The sequence below is a fragment of the Pteropus vampyrus genome, unplaced genomic scaffold, assembly GCF_000151845.1.
Source record: "Pteropus vampyrus isolate Shadow unplaced genomic scaffold, Pvam_2.0 Scaffold81, whole genome shotgun sequence".
In the NCBI taxonomy this organism is placed as follows: Eukaryota; Metazoa; Chordata; class Mammalia; order Chiroptera; family Pteropodidae; genus Pteropus; species Pteropus vampyrus.
In genome coordinates, this window is record NW_011888862.1 from 7479475 (window position 1) to 7489972 (window position 10498).

Consider the following 10498-nt stretch of genomic DNA (forward strand, 5'->3'; position numbering starts at 1 on the left):
AAGGGGTGACAAGTGTTATGATGAAGACACAGCAGGGTGGAAGGGTAGGAAGTGACTGGGAGGTGGTTGTCTTAATAGGATGGTCATAATAGGAAGGCCTCTCTGAGGAGGTGATATTTGAGCTAATAACAGAATTAAGTGCAGGAGCGAGCCATGAGAGTATCTGGAGAGTGTTCCTGGCAGAAGGAATGTCAAGTGCAAAGGTCCTGAGGTGAGAAGACCTGCTTTGCTCTTAAGAGGACTTTGCAAGCTGAATTCAGCATTTGTCAGTATCTGCACTGTCTCACTTCTCATAGAACTTGAAATAATAGTTAGGGGTTATTTTGAAACATTGAGCACTGTCTAGTTCTTGAGTAGGTTTCTCTTCCATCATCTAATCCTGTCCACTGATGGCCCCAGCTTCTGTGGCTAGAAGGGAGACACAGAATTTACTCTATAAACAGTGCTGAACTTTAAACTGCTTCTGAAACTTCAACAGGTACATGGTTCTGATTCAATAGATCTGAGGTGGAGCCTGAGAGTCTGCATTTCTAACAAGCTCCCAGGAGAGGCCTATGCTGCTGAACCATGCTTTGAATAGCGAGGACCCCAAAAACTCAGAACTGGGCAGTAAGGAAACAAATAACTCTGGACCAGAAGTCAGGAGACCTGAGTGTAAATCTAGATGATGACATTCACCAACAGCATGACCTCAGGTGAGTCACTTAGTCATTTCTTCATTTAAATTTTTCTAAATAAAAAAATCTAAAAAATCCAAGAAAAAGTATTACTTTCAGATAAAATCAAGTCGTGCCTTCTGTTGTGCACAACCTATAAAACCATAGTCATCTTGGGGACCGCAGAAGAAAATAACAGAATCGTAATTCCTAACAGATTTATGAGTCATTTCACTTTATCGCCACACAGACAAAACATCCTTTTTTATTTAGTTAGCATAGTCTAATGAACTTAATAGAAGGCCTTGCTCTGCTGGGAACAGTCATAGTTTTCATAGAATACCTCGGAATGTTCTTTTATGAAGCATGAGTCTGCAGCCTCATGATCCCTGCTGCTTTATCGATGCCTCAGGAAGGTGGCAAGACTTTAGAGGGCATAGCTGTGTGGTACATTTAGGGACACTGGGTCCCAAGGACAATGGCTTCAGCTATGCCAGAGTCCTGTGACCCAAGAATATCTTGGAAGCACCGGAATTGCTGGGCTTGAGAGGGAGCTAAGATCCTGTCCAGTATGAGAAAATTGTCAATGACCATAAAACAACTGTCCAGTTCTGACATGGGGAAGACTCAATAATTGAGTTCAAATTTTTCTCCACCATGGGTATTTAAAATTAAATTTAAGTTAAAGTAATAAAACAATGTTTTTATATTTGGATTTTTGGACCGAGAGTCATTTCTATTACACTAAGTAACATACTTTGAAATGTATGATATGCTAAGCACGCTATATTATCTCGTTTGTCCTCACAACTCTATGACTTAGATAAAATAATCTCCATTTTACGAATGAGGAAACTAAAGCTTAAAGGAGTTCATAGCTAGTTGCCTAAAGTCACACAGCAAGTAATCGGGGGAGCCAGTTGAAGCCAGGAAGCCTGACTTCAGCATCTAAACTCTTAGCCCTTTTACCATGCTTTTAGGTGGCTACCCACCTATCCATAAGGCCATCTAGCCTCCCTCTACCAATTCTCATTTCTAGCTCTCAGCCTACGGAATAGGGTCTGCGATTTATTAAAGGAAGGTGGTACTCTGTGTTGTAACAGAAATGTAAGAAATCCTAGCTCACAGAGCACAAGAAAATCATTAATTCTATCCTTTTCAATAGGCAGCCAAGCTTTCCATAATGCAGATGACTAAAAGATAGAGCTGATTGTGTCCAGGAGGGTGTGACTCTACTGCTAAATATCCTGGCTGGTGATGCTCTCCTCTCCTGCAAAGAGTGGGGTTCTTCCAAACGACACTGGTGTTCTCCACTGCCCCCACGGATGCATAACTTAGGTAAGCCTGCCAAAGTCACACACTGTGCCTCAACCAGGGCCTGAAAAGACCTGGTCCCACACTAAAGGCAATTTGTGAAACATAATTAATCGCAGATTCCTTCTGGAGCTGCTTAAGCTCCTTGATGTCTCAGATGTATGGCCAGGAGGAGTGCTCTTTGGCAGCTGAGCATCCTTCCGCCTCCAGCTGGAGACGAGGTCCAAATGACAGAAACCAAGGGCATCACTCAAATCAAGTTTGGCTTTCTCAGGACTTGGTGGGGCAGGTTCGGATGCATGAATGGGGCTTTGGGGAGCCTATCCTTTCAGTAGATCCAAACCACACAGATCATAGAGATCTATGGAAAATAATGTCTTCCTCATGAGCTGACTGTTAGTGATAGTCTCTATTTGGCTTCACGGCACTCTGGGTGGGAAAATGAACCAAAGAACCTTTTATTTCAGTAAAAGGGACAATGTGATCAGCAAAAGACATGCCCAGTAACTTAATGGATATGCTTTCCCAAGAAAACATTTAGTTTCAGAGAAGCACTGTAGGCTTTGATTCTGCTCCTGTAGCGTTTCTAATTGTATTTATATTATTATCAAATCACAAAACTCAGATGGCTACAGCTGCCTATAAATTTAAATCTCCCCAAACCCTAACATGTGGCTGTCATATATCCCATTTTATAGATAACTAACCAAGTTAATATAAACCTGAAATGATTTTAATCTTTATCAAGATCAAATCAAACTTACAAGCAGAGAACATTTAACAACATGGATGAATCTCATGTATATTGAACCAAATTAAAGAAACCAGATAAGAGAAAGCACATATGATATGATTTTATTGATATAATGTTCAAGAACAGACAAAACTAATGTATGGTGACAGAAATCAGAACAGTGGTTACTTCTGGGAAGGTGGTATTGACTGGAAAGAGGTATGAGCGAGACTTCAGTAATGTTGGAAATGTTCTAGATTTTGATTTCAGGAGTAGTTCCACAGGAATATAGAAATGTACAAATTCATCGAGCTGTACTTCTAAGATTGGTGCCCTTTACTATATTTAAATTAACTCTCAAAAAAAAAAAGAGAGAGAGAGATGAAGCAAAGATGGAAAAGAGTAGCGAGAACATGATCTTCGAGAAAGGAAAAAGACAACCAGACAAGAGTCTTTGCATAACATCATTTCAAATGATTGTGTAAAAGCTTCTGAAATAAACAGGTGCTAAGTTGAACATCTGAGTCTTAAATATACCAAATTATTGTATCAGTCACGTTACTGGCAGGAAACAAACCGAGCATGTAGACTGGGTAAGTTGAGACATGTTTAATAAAGCACGTATTCATAAAGGATTGGGCAAGTACTATAGAGATCTATGGGGAGCGCTAGCACTGACTCCTTGGCTCCTGTCTCTTGCTAGTGTCCCCCACTGATTGGACCCAATAGGAAGCCCAAGAGTGAGGGAGCCTATGAATGCAACTCCTGCTGGTCAGCCTCCTGGCCACAGAAGGGAGAAGGGGGAGCAAAGTGGAGTGTGGACTTTAGGGAGTGGGAATAAAATACTCAGCACCAGAAGGAAAGCAAACAGATCAGAAGGTTCCCGCCCTGCCTTTGCCAATTGGGCATCTGCTGGGACTCCCGCTTCTTCATTTCCTTCTGCCCAAACCACCTGTCCATTTCCTGCACATTTTACAACACTTTTTCTGTGTTCGATGTCCAGTTTCTGGGTATCTGTGCCTTTCGTGTGCTTTGACCATTTGATGACATCTCCTTAAACTTATCAGTTTAGTTCACCATAGGCCAGCATGGAAGTGACATTGGAAGTGACACTGGAGCCAAAAAATGAATGATGATGAGGAGCTATCCATGCAGAGATTTAGAGGAGACCATCCTATGCAGAAGGAAAACGCTCTAATCTATGGCGACAGAAATCAGAACAGTGGAAAAAGCTTAAAAACTCTTCCCAAATAATGACTTGCACTTGAATCTCTATTCTCTAGACCATTCTGTGCAAGTTCGAGGCTGAGACAGAAGAGTGTTTGAGGTGTTTGAGGAACAGACAATGCCCCCCAACATCCAGAGCTGAATGCTTCGTTACTTGTTAATTATTGCAAGGCTCAGCTCCATGATCCGGCACTCAGACCCAGGGAGTCCTTCATCGCTGGGTGGAGAGGAAGCCTTGCTTTCTCTGGACCTGTTTTCTCATTTGTGCAGTGGAAGCTTGCTGGGATCGGGCCTGAGCTCACCTCCTACGCTAAAAAGATATGACTCTTCCATGCTATCAGAAGAAAAGGTGCCAAGTGTCATTAGTTTATTTGAAAAATACTAAGTAGGCACCTACTGTGTTTTCGCTATGGGGCTAGCGTAGCCGATGCTGTCAGTGCAGCAACAAGTAATACACTTGGCGTTCACCATCCCCATGCCTGCTGCTGGCTTCGTCCTGCAAGCACCAGTCACTCTCCAGCCAGGGGCTTTTTCTGGCCGTGGCAGCACACCCAGCCTGCATGCAAGGAAGGCCAGAGTGACTGCGGGCGCCCCAGGAGGAGCCCTGGGCCTTGATGAATGAGAGTGGGAGAGTTAATACCCCCGGGCTCCTCCCCCTCGGGTGGGACAACCCCGACTGTTCTGCACGCCTCCTCCTGGAGCTTCTCGGGGCCGTGGAACCCCGGTCGCCCTCAGAGGTGGCCTGCTCTTTAACACACCTTGCACTGGCTTCTCTTCCTTCCCTGTCTCATTTCCTCACTCCTTGACTGATGCTTTCCCCAAATAAATGATTTGCACTTGAATCTTATTCTCAGATCCACTTCTGAGGGAGCCCCACCTAAGATAGCTAGTCACAGTGAGGGATACCGAGGAGTGTAAAATATGTCTCCACCCACAATGAGCTCACCATCCAGTTAGTAGTTTTTAAAAGTAGATATTAAAGCCTTGAAATATAACTTTTGATCCAGCAGTTCAACTTCTAAGACTATATCTTACTAAAATAATCATAGTTGTGTACAAAACTTAGATACCAAAATGTTCATCTCTCATCAAAGCAATGAGAATAATGGATAAAATTAGAAAATGTAAATGTTCTGTGGCTAAGAAATAATTCAATTAATAATGTTACATCCATACAACAAAACACTACATAGTCATTAAAAACCATGTTGCAGAATAATATTTAATGACATGGACATAGTTCGCGAGACACAATTAAATAAAAAAGAGTTAGAAAACAATATCTCCAGAACATATCATTTTTGTCAATAATAATATATATGTGCATAGAAAAAATGCTAGAAAGCTAAAATACCAAAAGATTAATAGTTGCTTATAGTTTCTCATCTCTGGATTTATCTGTACTTCCAAAGTTTCTATGAATAACATGTATTTTCTTACTTTTAAGGCAATGTGTTATTAGTTTACATAGTCTAAGATAAAGATAGCATTTCTCAGTCTTAGCGCTATTGACATTTTGGAATGGATCATTCTTAGTGATGGGACTGTCCTGTGCATTGCAGGATGTTTCACAGCATCCCTGGCCTCTACCCACTAGATGCCAGCAACACCCTCCAAGTCATAACAACAAAAAATGTCTCCAGACATTGCCAAGTGTCCCCTGGGAGCAAAATCACTCCCAGGTGAGAACCACTGGTCTAAGAGAACCTAAAATGGTAGCAGTTAATGACCATCAAGAGAAATAAGATTATTCAACATCTTTCAGATTTGCATGATTTTATTTTATTTTGAAGAAACCAATACTATGTCAACATTTAACCTAAGTCATATTCATTCCAGAAAATGAGGCCACTTCCTCAAATCATTCATTTCCCATCTGTCCTCACACTGGACAAAGAACATGAGAAAAACCAAACCCTGCAAAATGTTTAGTATCAAAGACTTCCCAAGTACCATAATTTACAGTGATTTAACTGCGCTCCCATGTACGTACACGAATGTAACATGCAAGGAAGTTCCCTAAGGGGTTTGTGATAGTTATATTAGCCTGAACGGAGAAGATTCCATCACCAAGTGCTTACCGAGCACCTACTGTGTGCCCAGCACTGTTCTAGGCCCTGCAGATAACAGAGGGGAACACGATGCACAAGACGCCTACCCTGGAGGGGCAGACAATAAACACGGCACATCCACCTGAACGAGATCATTTCACGGAGAAGATAATTAGATCACGTGGAGGAGATTCGCCCAGTAGCACAAAGTGCCTTTAGCTGGCACAGCCTCTCTGAGCGCCGAGTGCAGAGACTGTGGCATCTATGCAAGGACCTGGGCATAGACTGCTGAAAGCTTGATTGGATAAGCCCTGAGTCAAGAGCGAGTCAGTATTTGAGGGACAGAAGGAGAAGTGGCTGGACTACAGCAAAGAGAAGGAAGGCGAGTGAAGAGGGAGGATGTTGGGGGCCAGGTCAGGAGGTTCCTTGAAAGATCTTAGCAGGAAATTTCGGTTGCAATTTAATTCCCCCAAGAAGGGGAGAGCAAGATCTGGTTTATGCTTTAGGAAGATCCTTTGACACTGTGTGGGAAGTAGACTGCAGCAGGACGAGAGTGGCACAGGGAGGTTTGCCATTTGACCGTCGCAGTAGCTCAGATGAGAGACACGGGGTGGTGGCCCAACTAGGTTGGAGGGGTGGAGACGAAGCAGTTGCATTTGGAAGAAGATTTGGGGAAAGGGTTGGAAGCCTGCATGGGCCTCACAGTACTGGTGAGATGAGCCAGCTGTGGGAGAGGAGAGGCGAGAGTGTGGAGCGCTTGGGGCTTGGCAAAGCACTTGGGCTGCCTAAAGCTGAAGCTCCAGGGAATGAAGGAGTGACTAATGACAGACAGCATGAAGGCCAGGGCCTTGTAAACCCATTTTTATTTTTAAATAGGCTAACAGCCAGGAAGTAGGGCATTTTGTAACTTCCTCGGGAGTCAAAGCCAAGTGGCGCCAGGAGCTCCCAGCTGTGCAAGCACCACAGCACACATGCCAAAGTGTGGCCAACTTGTGGGGAGAGCCTCAGATTCTTTCTGAAAACACCCTATTCGGTGGCTGATGCCTGAAACTCCATCATTTGAGATTTCTTTTGGTTTAGGTTTTTAGTTCAGGACAAAATGCAAATTCCCTTCCAAAAAGAAAAACGGAAGTCAGCGATGGAGACTGGGCCCTAAGGAGTAGTGTGACCATGAGCTTCAGGGCAGTCAGGAGTCAGATGGGACAGAAGATTCATTCTGTTTTAGAAACAGCTTTAGGGCCGTGGAACTGGAAGTACTGAGGCTCTACAGCGGATGACTGCTGAGTGATCAGGTTTCGATGGGGTGAGTGGAGCTCAGAGAGGAAGAGGGATCAATTAAAACCCGAAAGAGCATGCAGAAGGGCAGGAAGGCAAGTGGCCTCCTGTCCGGTGTGCAAATTGGAAGGCTCTTACTTCCTCCTCCCATGGCTGCTGGTCCAGTTCAGCCTTTGGCAGAGTAGGAAGCTCCCTTGGGGGATAAATCCTCAGGGCACTCATACCGGCATTTTCCCCAGGCTCCTCTGGGAGAGTAACCTCAACATTTAATTCAAAAATCAATTTCCAGAACAATTAAATGACAAATAGTTTTGATGCCATTTGAAAACTCAGTCAAATGTAATTTTCTCACTAAACGTCATCTTTTTTAATAGACTTTGCTAATTTTTCTTATCTTTAAATTCACTAACTTTTAAAACATATTTTCAACTTTGGAAGGCGTTTAAATGAAACCCAACGTTATTTCAGTCTCAGTCACATTTTCCTCTACATTTCACCCTGACCCGCCAACTGCAGGATACAGAAGCCCTGGGGTTGGAGCTCAAAGGCTCTAGAATTTTATTCTATTCATGTTGTCTTCCCTCCATTTATTCCACCTTCGCTGGCCTCACCAATTTATTCATTCTTTCTTTCACTTATTTGATAAATATTTATTGAATTCCTATTATGCATCAGCTACTGTAGTAAAGGCTGGGGAGGTAGAAAAGTTAAATATTTGGTCTCTGCCCTAGAAGACCTGATAATGGTGGGTACAAATAAGTCATTAAAATGAAAAAATAAGCACTATAATTAAGATATGTCTAAAACACTGAAAATATATATGTGCTAAATTTTAATTTACACTTTAATTTACTACGTAAATAAATCCTATAAATTTATCACTACATATTTCATAATAATATCTTTTTAGGATAAATGCCAAAAAATTCCCTTCCCCCCCAGCTCATTTTTTATTTCTTATGTTAGATTGCCATCTAGTGGAATATTCACGTAACTACAGCGCCAATTGTTCTATTTCTTGTGTTAGAGTGCCATCGTGTGGAATTAATATGTAACTACAGATATGGCTTTTTCTATTTCTTGTGTTAGAGTGCCATCATGTGGATCTTTCTTGTAATTGCAGAACAGATTATTTATTTATTTTTCTTGTGTTATAGTGCCACCTAGTGGATTTGTCAAGTAATTGCAGAGAAGACTTTTTGTTGTTGTTTTGGGGTTTGGTTTGGTTTGGTTTGGTTTTGCCTATTACTCAATTTGAGCGCTGCTGCCTGGAATGTTCACGTAATTCCAAATCAGACTTGTTTTTCCAAAAGTGTATACCCAACTTTCCAAAAGTTTGTGTTACACTTCATGGCTTTTACAAAAGACTTACATTAGTACCTGTTTTTACTAACCAAAAGAAATCCAAAGAAGATTTTTGCTTCTAGGAAAAAGGCGAAGTGTGAAAATTGCATTCGACATTTGTTTTGCAGCAAGCCATTATCGGTAAGGCTTTCGGTCAATAGGAAGATATTAGTAACTGTTTTGGGAGCATCAAATGTTATACTCAGGTTTTCGACTGCATGGGGGTTGGCGCCCCTAACCCATCTCCTTGTTCCAGTCAACTGTGTGTTACGTGTTTTTATATGCAAACGTAAAGGAATCGCTGTAACGGGAAAACATACCTGATTTGTAATTACATGAAAATTTCACCAGGTGGCACTCTAACCTGAGAGATAGGAAAAAATTCTCTGATCTGCAATTGCAGGAAAATTCCATCGGGTGGCAGTCTAAGCAGACTATTAAGAAAAACTTATCTGTGAGGAATTACATGAAAATTCTACCTGGTTAATAGGAAACAAAAACTCTGCAATGACATCATAATTCCACACAATGACACTCCACATAAGAAAGAAAATAAATAATGAATTCTGCAGTTACATAACAATTCCACACGATGGCACTCTAACACAAGAAATAGAAAAAGTTAAGCTGTAGTTACATGAAAATTCCACAGGGTGGCAATCCAACATAAGAAATGGATGCTTTATCTAGATTTCTTTTGTGGAGTGGGAGCTGAGAATTTGCATTTCTGATGATTCCAGGTTTGTGTTGATGCTACGTGTCTGAGACTGCACTTTGAGAACCAATGAAGTACCCACTCCTTAGATTTTAGTTTCACAGATAACTGGGTTTTTTTCCTGTATAATTTCTACAACTGTTCCATTTTACAGTTGAGGAACTATAGAAAACCTGTCTCCTGAATCTTTCCAAAAACTCAGAATACCTTTTTTATTAAATCTACCAGTCGCTTTTGATATTAGTTTTTGCGAACTTATCTAAGCCACTTTACAATAGGGTGCCACGTTTCTATTCCTTTCTCTCTGTACCTCTTGTTTTAATATGCAACTTAGTGGCTAAACACAATAAACTTTTATTATCTCACAGTTTCTACGGGTCAGGGATCCAAAAGCAGCTGAGCTGGATGTTTTGGGCAGAGAATCTCCTGAGAGCGCAGCCCAGACGTAAGCTGGGCAGCAGTCCTCGGAAGGTCTGCCTGAGACTGGAGGGGTCATTTCCAGCTTCTGCCGGTGGCTGCGGGCACCACGTGAGCCTCTCCGCAAGGCTGCTCAGACAGAGGTGGCCGAAAGAGAAAGCTGCAGTGCCTTTACGACCCAGTCTCGGCAGTGACCGATCATCACTTCTGCTGTATCTAGTGGTCACACAGACCAACCCTGGTTCAATGCGTGAGAGGAAGAGGCAAGGGTGTACCAGGAAGTGACACCCCTGGGGTGGCCTTGGAGGCCACCACGCACAGACGGAATCCCATTCTGCGGAGGCATCCCGGGTGAGTGATATGTCCGTTAAGTCCTAGAAGTGCTGCCAATGAGGCAAATACCGTCCTCCTGGGGGGAAGGAAATCTTGTTTCCCGCTTTGCGCTTCCTCCGCTTCCTCTCACTTCGCCCTCTTTCAATAATCTCTCTAGAAAGATCACCACTTTCCCCACTTCCAGCCAGTCCTCCCAACCCAGCCCCCGCACTGCGCTCGCTCGCTCGCTCTCCCCCCCTTTCTCTCTCTCTTTTCTCTTATTATCTTCGCGTCACTTTCTTTTTCTCTCTCATTTATTCAGTTTTGAGAAATCCCAGGAGGATTGTCATTTCAAAACGATAGCCAGGAATGAGTCCAAGAGAAATGACAAATATCAAAGTCCTCTGGCCGTCGGAAAATCTAGTTCCCGTCTCTGAAAAGACACCGACGACTT

General features: G+C 42.6%; 1 long non-coding RNA gene across 1 annotated transcript in view; it reads left to right on the forward strand.

Moving 5' to 3' along the window:
- Nucleotides 1–484: 484 nt before the first annotated feature.
- The window catches only part of LOC111741663, a 15037-nt gene continuing 5023 nt past the window's right edge, over nt 485–10498 (forward strand). Inside the window, exons 1-3 of the long non-coding RNA XR_002781053.1 lie at nt 485–695; nt 1822–1994; nt 9684–10083. This is a non-coding gene — a long non-coding RNA (uncharacterized LOC111741663). The remainder of the gene's footprint in view (nt 696–1821; nt 1995–9683; nt 10084–10498) is intronic.